The sequence below is a fragment of the Myotis nattereri genome (assembly GCF_964212035.1).
Source record: "Myotis nattereri genome assembly, chromosome: 9".
Lineage (NCBI taxonomy): Eukaryota > Metazoa > Chordata > Mammalia > Chiroptera > Vespertilionidae > Myotis > Myotis nattereri.
Window position 1 is genome coordinate 47,426,656 of NC_138084.1, and position 12,511 is coordinate 47,439,166.

General features: G+C 41.7%; 1 protein-coding gene across 1 annotated transcript in view; it reads right to left on the bottom strand.

The window, feature by feature from the left end:
* Positions 1-12,511, bottom strand: part of NARS2 (asparaginyl-tRNA synthetase 2, mitochondrial) — a 127,197-nt gene that overhangs the window by 9,082 nt on the left and 105,604 nt on the right. The gene's annotated exons all lie outside the window — the stretch shown is intronic.

Here is a 12,511-nt window from a genome sequence, read left to right on the forward strand (position 1 = left end):
AACCCCCTGATCGACCCTGCTCTGTGCGTGACGGGGGGAGCTCCCCAACCCCCTGATCGGCCCTGCTCTGTGCGTGACAGGGGGTGGTGCCGCAACCTCCCCATCAACCCTGCCTTGAGTGTGACAGGGGGCGGTGCCCCAACCCCCCAATCGGCCCTACCCTGAGCGTGACTGAGGGTGGCATCGCAACCTCCCAATCGGCCCTGCTCTGAGCCCGACCAGGGGCTGCACCTAGGGATTAGGCCTGCCCTCTCCCACCCGGGAGCAGGCCTAAGCCAGCAGGTCGTTATCTCCTGAGGGGTCCCAGACTGCGAGAGGGCACAGGCCGGGCTGAGGGACACCCCCCCCCCCCCCCCCCGCCGAGTGCACAAATTTTTGTGCACCGGGCCTCTAGTTATTATCATAAAAGAGAAAGCATTAGGCAGGATTTTTATCACTCAGCAGAATTAGAGTGAGAGAGAAGAGAAATGGTTCCTCTCACTAAGTCTCCTATACTCAATAAACTGGTGAGGACAAAGTGTACAACAGGCTTGCTGTCATGCTAACACGGCTTGTTGACCACATCTTAGTAATTCTTCTATGAACTTGTGGGGCCTACAATGAACAGGCAGGTATTTTAGAACATGGATTTGGTGACGGAGACATGACAGTAGGTAATGAAACAAACAGCTTTGGATAGGTGGACAAGAGAGGCTTACTAATGTGATGAGGAAATTCTCATAGACTCCAATCAGGACCCTGCAGTTACCCTTTCTATTCTCAGAGAAAGGAGAAGGTTCAAGGGAGTTTTTATGGCTACAGAAAGACTGGCTAATTTATTTCCTAGTATCCTGAATTTAGACATGGCTAAACTATGCTAGGAATTGAGACAAATGATGAAATATTTGTTCTGGACTTCAAGTTTTAAATTTAGAATTATAGGCAATCAGGGCTGGAAGAGGATAGACAACCAAGTAGCTCTCTGGCCTTTGCTTGAAAATACTTTAATTCTGGGAACCACTGCCTCTGAAATATAGCATTCCATCCTTGTGTAGGTCTGAATGTTAAGAAAGGATAGGTGTATCTAAAATCTATCATTTAGCCCTAGCCGATTTGGTTCAGTAGAGTGCTGGCCTGTGGACCGAAGGGTCCGGGGTTCGATTCCAGTCAAGGGCACATACCATGGTTGTAGGCTCCTCCCCGGCCCCAGCCCTGGTTGGGGCCCGTGCAGGAGGTAATCAATCAATGTGTTTCTCTCACATCCATATTTCTCTCTGTCTTTCCCTCTCTAAAAATCAATGGGTGCTCTATCTGGTTTGGCTCAGTGGATACAGCGTTGACCTGCAGACTGAAAGGTCCCAGGTTCAATTCCGGTCAAGGACACATGTCTGGGTTGTGGCTCATTCCCAGTAGGGGGCATGCAGGAGGCAGCTGATCAATGATTCTCTCTCATCATTGATATTTCTATCTCTTTCTCCCTCTTCCTTCCTCTCTGAAATCAATAAAAAATATATTTAAAAAAATAAAAATCAATGGGAAAATACCTTCAGGTGAGGTTTAAAAAAAAATAAGTAATTTCTAAAAATAACAATAAAAAGATAAATAAAATCTATCATTTATTTCCAAAGTTTCAAAGTTGGGGTGATTCCAAGCCACAAAGGAGGGCAGTAATTGCTTGTGATTATAATTCAAGAATGCAAGTACATGCAAAGTTTTCAGAGGCAGAGCTAAAAAGACCCACTGTCTCAAAAAGGCTGCTGGAGAATCAGCTATGGTGGAAGAACAGGAGGTAGGTAGTCCTGCTGAGGCTGGTGGCCAGTGAGGAGTAAACAAGGCTACCCTGGATGAGTTGTTCTGCTTTCTCTGTTAGTTCATAAGCATCAAACAAGAGCTCTGTTTCTTGCTTGGTCTTGCTTCTGATACAACTAAAACAAGCAAAAAACCCTGTTTGGATCTTAGCACTTTTTGCAGGCCTCAATTTTATTAACTTTGGGACATAGCTTTTCAATGCTATTTTTAGAGGAATGTAGAAGACTCATATTTATCTTTGATTACAAAACTCCCTTATTTTACTATCTGAGTTCACTGGAGAACTCAACCTGACACTATACTAGTTTTTGACCTTTCTGCCTGGTTTTTGTTTATCTTGAATATTTGCATCTGCCCAGTAACAGTGGTGGAACTGGAAGCTTCTGAACCTTCTGAGTCACCTTCACACTCTTATGCCATAGTAAGACAGCTACATTTTTATAACCTGGATTTCTTTCAAACCTGTCTTCCTAATAACCAAGGTACCTAACTGGTTAAACCCAACTATTTCTACATTGGCTATCATGAAATTAGTGTGGCAGTGGCTATATTAGCCAGCATAAGTTAGGTTATGCTGTATTAATAAATTATCCCAGAAGCTTACAACAGGGTTTCTCAATCTTAGCATTAGTGACCTTGTGGGCCAGATAATTGTTGTGAGGGCCTGTCCTGTGCATTGTGAGACATTTAGCAGCATACCCGGCCTCTACCCACCAGATATCAGGTGCACTCCCCTCATTGTGCCAACCCAAACTGTCTCCTGGGTGAGGACAGAATAACCCCTGATTGGGAACAATTGCTTTGCTTTTAGAAACTTATGCGGGATTCCAAGATGGCTGCAGAGTGGCTAAAAGCTCAGTCCATTTGCGCCCAACACCAGACCAGACTTGTGGCTACACTGCAGAGCATTTGGCTTGAAAAACCAGTAAAAGTGTAGCTGATCTGAAACACTGAGAGGAGGGAGCACGGAGGAGAGAAAGGAGGAGACACGAGAGGGCAAGCCAAGTTGCGTAAGTGCATGGCTAGAAGCCGAGGCGATATTGTGGCAGTGGAGCCCCACACCATGAGAGTGTGAGGCCTCAGCTCCACCCAGGGATCCCCAATCCAGAGCAACAGAGAGGGAAGGGGAGCCCACATAGCATTGGGTGGAGGGAATCAATGGGGACCTGGTCCACTTGGGAGATTCACACATAATTCCAGGCAAAGAGCGATTTCTTTGTTACAACACCACTCTGGGAAGTTCGCTCTGCTCATTTCCCAGGGCAAAAGAAACAAATGAAAAAATAAACAAATGAGACTACATCAAATTAAAAAGCTTCTGCACAGCAAAAAAACCACCAACAAAATGAAACCCACTGTATGGGAGAACATACTCACCAATGATACATCTGATAAGGGGTTAATTTCTAAAATATACAAAGAACTCATACAACTCAACACCAAGAAGACAAACAATCATATTAAAAAATGGGCAAAGGACCTGAACAGACACTTCTTCAAAGAGGACATACAGACAGCCAATACATATGAAAAAATGCTCAGTCACTAATTATCAGAGAGATGCTAATTAAAACAACAATGAGGTATCACCTCACACCTACCAGAATGACTACCATCAATAAGTCAAGTGTGGGCAAGGATATGGAGAAAAGGGAACCCTAGTACTCTGATGGTGGGAATACAGACTTGTGCAGCTACTGTATGGAGTTTCCTCAAAATCTTAAAAGTTTGACTCAGCGATCCCACTTCTGGGAATGTATCTTAAGAATCCTGAAACACCAAACGGAAAGAATATATGCATTCTTATGTTTAGTAGTGTTAGTTATAATTGCTAAGATCTGGAAACAGCCCAAAAGCCCATCAGCGGATGAATTGATAAAAAGTTGTCGCACACTTACACAACGGAATACTATGCAGATGTAATAAAGAAGGAACTCTTACCTTTGAGACAGTATGGAAGGACCTGGCGTTTATTATGCTAAGCAAAATAAGTCAAAGACAAATATCACATGATCTCACTTACATGTGGAATCTAATGAACAAAATAAACTGATGAACAAAATAAGACCAGAAGCATGGATACATGGAATAGACTGACAGATCTTAGAAGGGAGGAGGGTGGGCTAAAAGAGATTAGCCAAAGAACATATATGCATATATGAATAGCCCATGGACACATACAATAATGTGGTAAAGGCCTGGGGTGGGGTGGGGGCTGGGTGGAGGGGGAAAGAAGAGTAGAAAATGGGGGACATATATAATACTGTCAACAATTAAAAACAAACAATACTTATACTACATGTCCTGGCTTGAAGCTATTAAAAAGCTGCTTTCTGAGGTATTGCTGATCTTGTGTCAGATAGAAAAAAAAGGGCATGGATGACGATGTACTAAAGCATTTGTCCAGTAGTAAGGTATGTAGGTCATGTTTGCTTAAAAGCCTTTGGCCAATGCAAGTTACATGCAAGTTGCTCAGCTCCTATCAATGGGGCAGGGCAGTATAATTCCCCTAGGGAGGAGCAAGCAGCAACAATTTATGCATCACAGTGATTTTCAACTGGTGTGCCGCAAGAATTTTCAAAACATGCAATACCTGACTATTTAGTCGGGGCACTAACCTCTTTTCCCTTAGATTGTCAAATTAAAAAATGACAACAGCCAACACAACATTAGCTGTTCAGTGTGAATGAATCAAAATTATACCTTTTTCTTTTTTCAGATTGGCAAAAAATAGAATATACTTTTTGGGGTGTTGCAGAATTTTAGTAATTATTTCATGTGTGCCATGAGATGAAAAAGGTTGAAAATCGCTGCTGCATCATAAAACAGTTTACCATGTTGCTTTCCGGCACCTATCTGCACTCTTCCACTTCCATGTGCCCACCAATTCCTCACTGTTAATTAGAATAAGGCCAGACTAATAATCCCCCTATTTTCTTCCTCTGTACTCTGGGAGAGGAACTATCAGTAGGAAATAAGTTCTTACCAAAAGAGTCTATTGTAGTCGAATAAAAATTATAAAAGACATCGAGCTAGTCCTACATCACTATTAGTTTTTTAATAATGAAGAAAGAACGCATATACGTCATCTATGCCCTTTCTCGGTCTAAATGGCTTGAAAATTCACATCCTCAGGCAGCTGAGTTTCCTGTATGTTTTCTGGACCTAGAGAGTAAATAAAGTTTCTCCCCCTCTTCAGAGATATTTCTTTTGAGTACAGCATTCCTTTACAATGCTTCATAACTGTCCCATGGCCAAAGGAAGGACAGATTGATCTCTTGTGAAGCAAGGCCCACCAAGCTTCATTCTCTCCTCTCCCCCCTCATAACCTTCTTCTCCTTTACTTTAGGGTTAGTTTCCTTTCCACCATGCCAGATACTTCCTGCTTTTCCTTCATAATGATATCCTCCTATCTCTCTAGAGATTATGCACACTTTCTGAGGCGCTAGAATATAAAAAATATTCCTCAACTATAAAGACATCTACATTTGGTATACACAGACCTGCATTTTCTTCTGATATGTTATAAAAAGTATTGCACCCGCTAAATATCACAATTTCCATTCCAGATAGGATTCTACTATATTGTGTCTCCCCTTGGTAACTACTGAGTTAATTACTACAGAAATTACCTGCTTCCCCATGGTTCTAGTGAAGGTAAAAGGAACATTCAAATATAATACAAACTATGACATAAAGGAACACAAAACGTAAAATGTAGAGGGACTCACACACTTTGTTAAGAATGAGAAAAATCTGGGTGTTTGCCAAGTGATGGGCAGTGAGGGGCTTAGAATGCAAACACACTGGAAACAAGCAGGTTGTCTAGAACAGCGGTTGCCAACCTTTCAGACCTCATGGACCACCAATGGTCTGCGGACCACCAGTTGGTGACCTCTGGTCTAGAATGTTAGTTGTTGATTACAATTTGCCCTTATGTGTGGGCAGGTTTGTGGTTTACGGGAGTCTGAGGCTGGCTTACAGAGCCGGGGACTGAGCAATCCCGCCCTTGACTAGGGAAAGTGAGAATTCACTGGCTGCATAGTCAAAGGTCCTCTTAGACACATTTGAGCATTCCTGGAACTAAAATCCCTGCTGTGTTCCAATGCAGCTTCAGGAGACTTGAAATAGGTGGAAGTGAAACCATGGGTCCTTATGACTTTGATCAAATTTCGTCTTAAATCCTAGCTCTAGGAATCATCCCTCTTTCCCTTTCCCTTCCCTCTTCCTTCACTCCCCCCCTTTCTTTCCCCTTCCCCACTTCCTCTCTCCCCATCACAGACCTAACCTAACAACCTCCCACCCCCGAGGCAGCTGAGGACAGGCAGCCTAGACCTGACTAGTGGTCACATGGTCTGGACCTCTGGGAGGCTAAAGATAACATTTTTGACCTACGTTATCTTTCAGCTCCTGAGCCCTAAGGTGGTATAGTCCCATGAGACAGGACAGAGGGACTCCAGAAAAGACCCCAGAGCTGTCCTCAAGACCTGAAGAAATGATTCATCACCCTTACCTCATCTCTGACCAACTCAACCCCAAACCCCTAACCCACCGTTTTGTGATTTTGCCCTATACAGGGGTGGGCAAAAGTAGCTTTACAGTTGTTCATATGGAAATGCAATAATAAATAAATAATAATATAAGAATAAACTGTGTTTTACATACTCACAACTGCTAACCTACTTTTGCTCCACCCTGTAAAATTTTTAACCTACATGCCATCAGGATGCTCAGGTTTTTGAGCACTAACTTCCTGTTCTTTTGGATGGAGCCATTCATAATAAAATACTCAGTATTTCTCCACTGCAGTTCTCAGTGTCTAATGTTAGGCTCTCTCATGCCGGGCGGACAAATCTTTCTGTTCCGTAACAGAAGGACTTCAGTTCTGCTGTCTGTTCACTCTCTTACACAGACAACAGTGAAGGCTGAAAATAATTCTACCACACTCTCGGCTACCTTCCCTGGTCTTACACACAGCTTGTTTCGCTTTGGGCCCAACTTTTAGGCTGGAATGCTGCCTGGCACATCCTCCCAACTGTGTGTGGATCTTGATTTTGTTTCAGTCACACAGCTGCAGTGGCATGCTGTCTAGAAATAGTCTGTGTTGGTATTCAAGCTGAACAAGCTCTGGCCTCTATTTATGACACTCCCTTTTGACTCTTTCTCTGATTCCAATCAATGCACTGAAAATAAAACTCAGACCTTGAATTAAAAAACAGACCTTGAATTAAAAACAAGCAGGCTAGATAGGAACAAGGCTTTTCATACATTACCTTTTTTCTATGCTAAGTTCAAAGAGAGGGGAAAATAAGTTTAATGTCCCTTCCTCCGATACCTCTCTTCCTACCTATATTACTATTTTTAAATACACAAATTGTATGGGCTGCTCACAGACTGCTACCAACAATGGAGCAATATTACATACTATTATAAAAGAAGAATGTTCCACAAACCAAGGGAAACATGTCTGTGGTTTCAGCCGCTACGAGCTTTTTCTCTAACTGCTGACACAGTGTTTTGCCCCTAAAAATAAGGAAGCACAGCTAAGAAAGAGAACCGTCTGTGACAGTGCGAAGATGCAGATGGCTGCAGGTAGCAGTGACTGGAGACAGAATCTGGCCAGTAAAATGGCTAGCCTGGGAGCACGCTGGGTGGACTGAAATGCATACTTTCAACTTGGACTTAATATCCCAGGACAGTCATTAGTCCAAGATATGGGAAAATTGGGCAATTCCCTTCATCACTATTTCTGTTGATTTGAGGTTCAAGCTATTTTGATGCATGTCAATTAATTAGCTCCAGCCCAGAGAAATTCATTAGAACCCCTCATCCAGTATTCTTCCTTCCAAGCTGACTTTACAATATGTACTCTATTGAATGCCCACTAATGCTTAAATGTTCATGCTTTGCTAAGTAATATTGATAGGATGTAAAAATGAGAACATATCTGGTGATCTTGGAATCTCATCACAAATGTTGAGCAGTCACCTTTTCCTAATCACACACGGTTGGAATTCTTCTCTGTGAAGCCATTTCCCGAGCTAAATATTTGTGACCTGCTTTGGGGGGACTTATTCAGGGACCCAGACTCAGGGGCACAGGGCATTTTTCATATTTGCTTAGATTCATTTTATTTAGGCCCATGATCTGTTTCCTTCAAATTATCAAATATGTTTGGGAATTTACAAGTTGTTCTTATATCCAAATGAGGAAAAACTTAGGCTATCTGAAATCAGAGAATCTTAGATCTGGTTGGTATCTTGGGAGGTTATCTAATCCAATTCTCTGGTTTTATGGAGGGAGAAATTGATGCTCAGAGATTGAACAGACTTGCCTAAGGTCATACAGCTAACTAGTCAGAGGGCTGAATTTCAAACCTATCACTAGTAACTTCTTAGTCCAATGCACTTTTCATTACCACAAAGTGCATACCTTCTCTTGCGCGCGCATGTGTGTGTGTGGGAGGGTGGGCGAGAAAGAGAAAAAGAGACTATAATTGTAAAAAGATACCATTTTACTATTTATTACCTCTGGCCAAATATTATAAGTGTAGGTTAAACATTTCCCTATTCTTCTCTTCTGATTCCCTAGAGAAGGCACCTGTGAAATACACCTGTTGTAATTGTTTTAGATTGCATCACACCCACTGGAGAAACTCTTGCAACCCTACCCACAACCTGCTATTACAGCCCTACAAGAGAAACACATAATCTAGGTATCTGGCCCAAAGCTTGTTCATTCACAACTAAAAAAATAAAGTAGGGTAGAAACAGGCACTTTATATAAGTGGGTTGAAAAGAAATCTAGGTAGCTAATGAATCAACGTTATGATCTATGTTTAATGTATATAGTTGAAATAAGTTATATTTTAATAATTTAGCTCTGAGAAGCTATGTGCTATAGTACTGCATAAATTATAAAATCTACTATAGTCCCATTATAATGTCTTCAGGTTTCAAGCTGGAAGACATCACTAGAGACTGGTCACAAGGAAGACCTCCTGTGCTTCTAAGGTAAGAAATGCTGGTGGCCACCATCTATGAGAGAAATGCCTGTTAAGGAATCTTAATAGCATGTAAGAGCATGTTATGATATGGCAACACATACAAATATTTTAACATTATTGTGCTTTATCACAGTAAAGATTTTATCAAAATTTAGGAGGAAAAGAGAGAGGGCTTCATATTTATTTACTACCTACCAACCCAAACACTATGCTCTGCATTTTTCATATATTACCTAATGTAATCCTCACAACTACAGAGAATGTTATCACCTTGTTTTTACAGATTGCAAAACTAAGACTCAAAGAAACTAGATGGTTTACCTGAGGTCACATAGTTTATGACTCACAGACTTGGGACTTGAACCCAAGAGTGCCTGATTCTAAAACCACTGGACTTCCCTTTAGATCAGTGGTTCTCAACCTGTGGGTCGCGACCCCTTTGAGGGTCAAACGACCGTTTCACAGAGGTCGCCTAAGACCATCGGAAAACACATATATAATTACACACGGTTTTTGTGATTAATCACTATGCTTTAATTATGTTCAATTTGTAACAATGAAATTGGGGGTCACCACAACATGAGGAACTGTATTAAAGGGTCGCAGCATTAGGAAGGTTGAGAACCACTGCTTTAGATCGTGTTGCTATCACACTCAAAAAATTTAGAGTAAAAGCTGCTCTTTAGCTTCCCAGAAATTTCCATAGCAAGCCAAGTCACTCACTCACTACTTGTCCACTGTGTGTCTAAAACTGTGTTGGGCTCCATTCACCCATCCATCCAATCACCTATCTATCATCAAATAGATATGAGGTACCTGCTATGTCCCAGGCATTGCTAGGCACTATGGTTACATTGGTGAGTGAAAAAGAGGTCCTCAAGTCCTTTGGCATAGAGGAAAGAGTCAGTAATTAAAGAGTCATACAAATAAGTGTAAATTAGAACTGTGTTAAGGATTGTGATAGAGTAAGAGTTAGTAGTTCTGGGACTGAAATTTGATACGGTACCACTATAGTATCTAACAGAGGTGTCTGACTCAGGTTGCAAGGTTGCTCTGGGAAATGAAGACTGCATGGAGATCTGGAGAGTAAGTAAAATTACTTAGGTGAAGAAGAAGGTTGTAGATTGAGGGAATACAAAGATACTGTAGTGAGAGAAAATGCTACAAGTCTGTCTGAAGACATGGAAGAAGGGCAGCGTGGATGCAACAGAGAGAACAAAGGGGAGCACCACAGTGCATCCGGAAAGAGAAACAGGAGCAGCCAGGCTGCACTGGGGCTTGTAGGCCATGTGAAGGATTTTGACTTTTATCCTAAGAACCTGGCCTGGTAGTTCAGTTGGTTAAAGCATCGTCCCGATACACCAAGGTTTCGGGTTGGTAAGGGCACATACAAGAATCAACTAATGAATGCATAAATAAGTGGAACAATAAATAGATATTTCTCTCTCTCTTTCTCTCCCCCGCCCCCTCGCCAATTAAAAAAAAAAAAAAAAAGAGCAGTGAGAGGCCACTGAATGGTTTTAAGAAGGGAGATAAGAAGGGAGATAACATGATCAGATTTACATTTTCTAAAAGCTCATGCACAACGGGGAAATCTGACCCCAAGGAGGAAGAGTAGATACAGGAAGACCAGCCAGGAGGCTACTGAAGTAAACCAGGCAAGAGAAGGTGCTGTCTTAATCTAAAAAGGTAAAAGTGGAAATGCAGAGAAGTGGATGGATTTGAGATACATTTAGGAGCATAAAAATGACAGAATTTAGAAATAACCTCAATATGGAAAGCAAGAGATATTTTGAAAATGTCTTGTTACCTGGCTTATACAATTAGATGAACAGAGGATACAAAAAGAAGATCAAATTTTGTCAGAGGACAGGAGAAGATCAGCAATCATGGGGTCCATTTGCATATGTTAAGTTTGGGAGGCTTTTGAGATATGTAGATGGCAGTATGAGTCCAGAGCCCAGACAAGTCTGGGTTAGAGAGATACATTTCTGAGTTATCTGAAAATAAATAGCAAATTTGGGCACAGATGAAATCACCTGTGGGGAGAAAAGACCTAGGATGGAGCCTTGAGGAATTCCAACATTTAATGGATTAGTAGGTGAGGAAGAACCTGCATAGGAGACTGAGAAAGAAAAACCTCCTGAGAAGGGAGGAAAACTGGGAGAATGCGATGCCACAGAAGCCAAGGGAGGAGGAAGTTTTAAGAAGAGGAAAGTCAACGATACTGCTGAACAACACTGAGGGGAAAAGTCAGATAAACACTGTTAAAAGTGCGTTGGGCTGAATAACATGGAATTATTACTGACTCTAGAAAGTGCTGCTTCAGAGACGGGGGTGGCCGTGGGAGGCCGTGGGAAGGAGGAATGAACTGTAGGTCCCATGGTGGCTATCAGAAACTGACTCGCTATCCCAAAAAAGTTAATTTCGTTTCAGAAAGCAAAACTTATACAGAAGCTACAAAAAATAGACATAATGCTACCAGTTTTACTAATTCTTTAAATGCTATAAAAATCCAGAAAAAGAAGAATCAAGGTGACTGGGTAACCCAGGAAAATCTTTAGAGAAAGAAAATCTTCAGCAGGTTATAAATGGAATCAATGAAAAGGGCTCAATCTAGGGAAACTGCGCAAGAATACATGGTGTGTGTGCATGGGGGGTGGGAGTGGGATGTGATGGAATGATAAGAAAGCCAAGAGACACGGACATAGTCCTCTGTTTTGAGATGTGGACTTAATATCGAGTTATTTAGGATCAAATAATATTTGCCCTATGTTTATGCTTTGCTGCCAACCTGTTGGCCAATTCATTTCTCAAAATCAATTATATCAGAGGATTGATAAGGAAAAGAAAAATGAGAATCATAAATCAATTGGGCTGCTCACTGGATTTGGATAATGCCGTGCGAAAGGTGGGGATGAGTAAAATCACGGGCTAACGGTGTAACTCGATGTTCGTGATTCTGAGGCAGTGAGACAGAGTAGAGAAGAACACAGACCTCAGAGCGAGACAGTCAGGTCTGAATGCCAACTCCATCACTCACTGCCTTTGTAGTCTCGGGAAATGCAATCAATGCCTTTACACCCCTGTTTTTCATCTCTAAAATGGGACAAAGAGTAAGTTTCTTGGCAGGGTTGTTTTGGTACTTAGAGATGAGATGGTCATGCTTGCCTCATAGGAATCTCCTAATTGGTGGCTACTATTGTTTTACTAGTGGTAAGAGGAAACAGGAAACACATTCAAATAGACAACCTCGTACACTCTGAGATGGGGACGTTTTATTTACTGGTGGGCCCTGATTTACATTTTTCTACTGGCATTTATCTAAAGACAAGTGGAAAGCACCAAGTTTTTGGACCTTTTTTGAAATAAATATATTTATATCAAAGACTTTTACAGTTAAGGATATTAAGTACGTAACTATTCAATAAATATATTCCTATTTTATATATTGATAACTTAGTAAAAGAGCAAAGAAGAGGACCCTCCCCCTCAAAGTAAACCAGAAAAATAAAAAAAAAACCAACTAAAGTTAAGGGTGAAAAAAGAAGCCATGACGATAAAGGCTATAGAGAACAGAGAGACAGTCAAATCAGAAGAGTCACCCAGACCTCCTGGATCCCCCAGAGCCCCTCACTGTCTCTATCAGACAGCCTCCTGCTCTGCCAGCTGGCTCTTCCTTTGCCACTGCAATGGCCTCTCGCCCAGCACACTCCC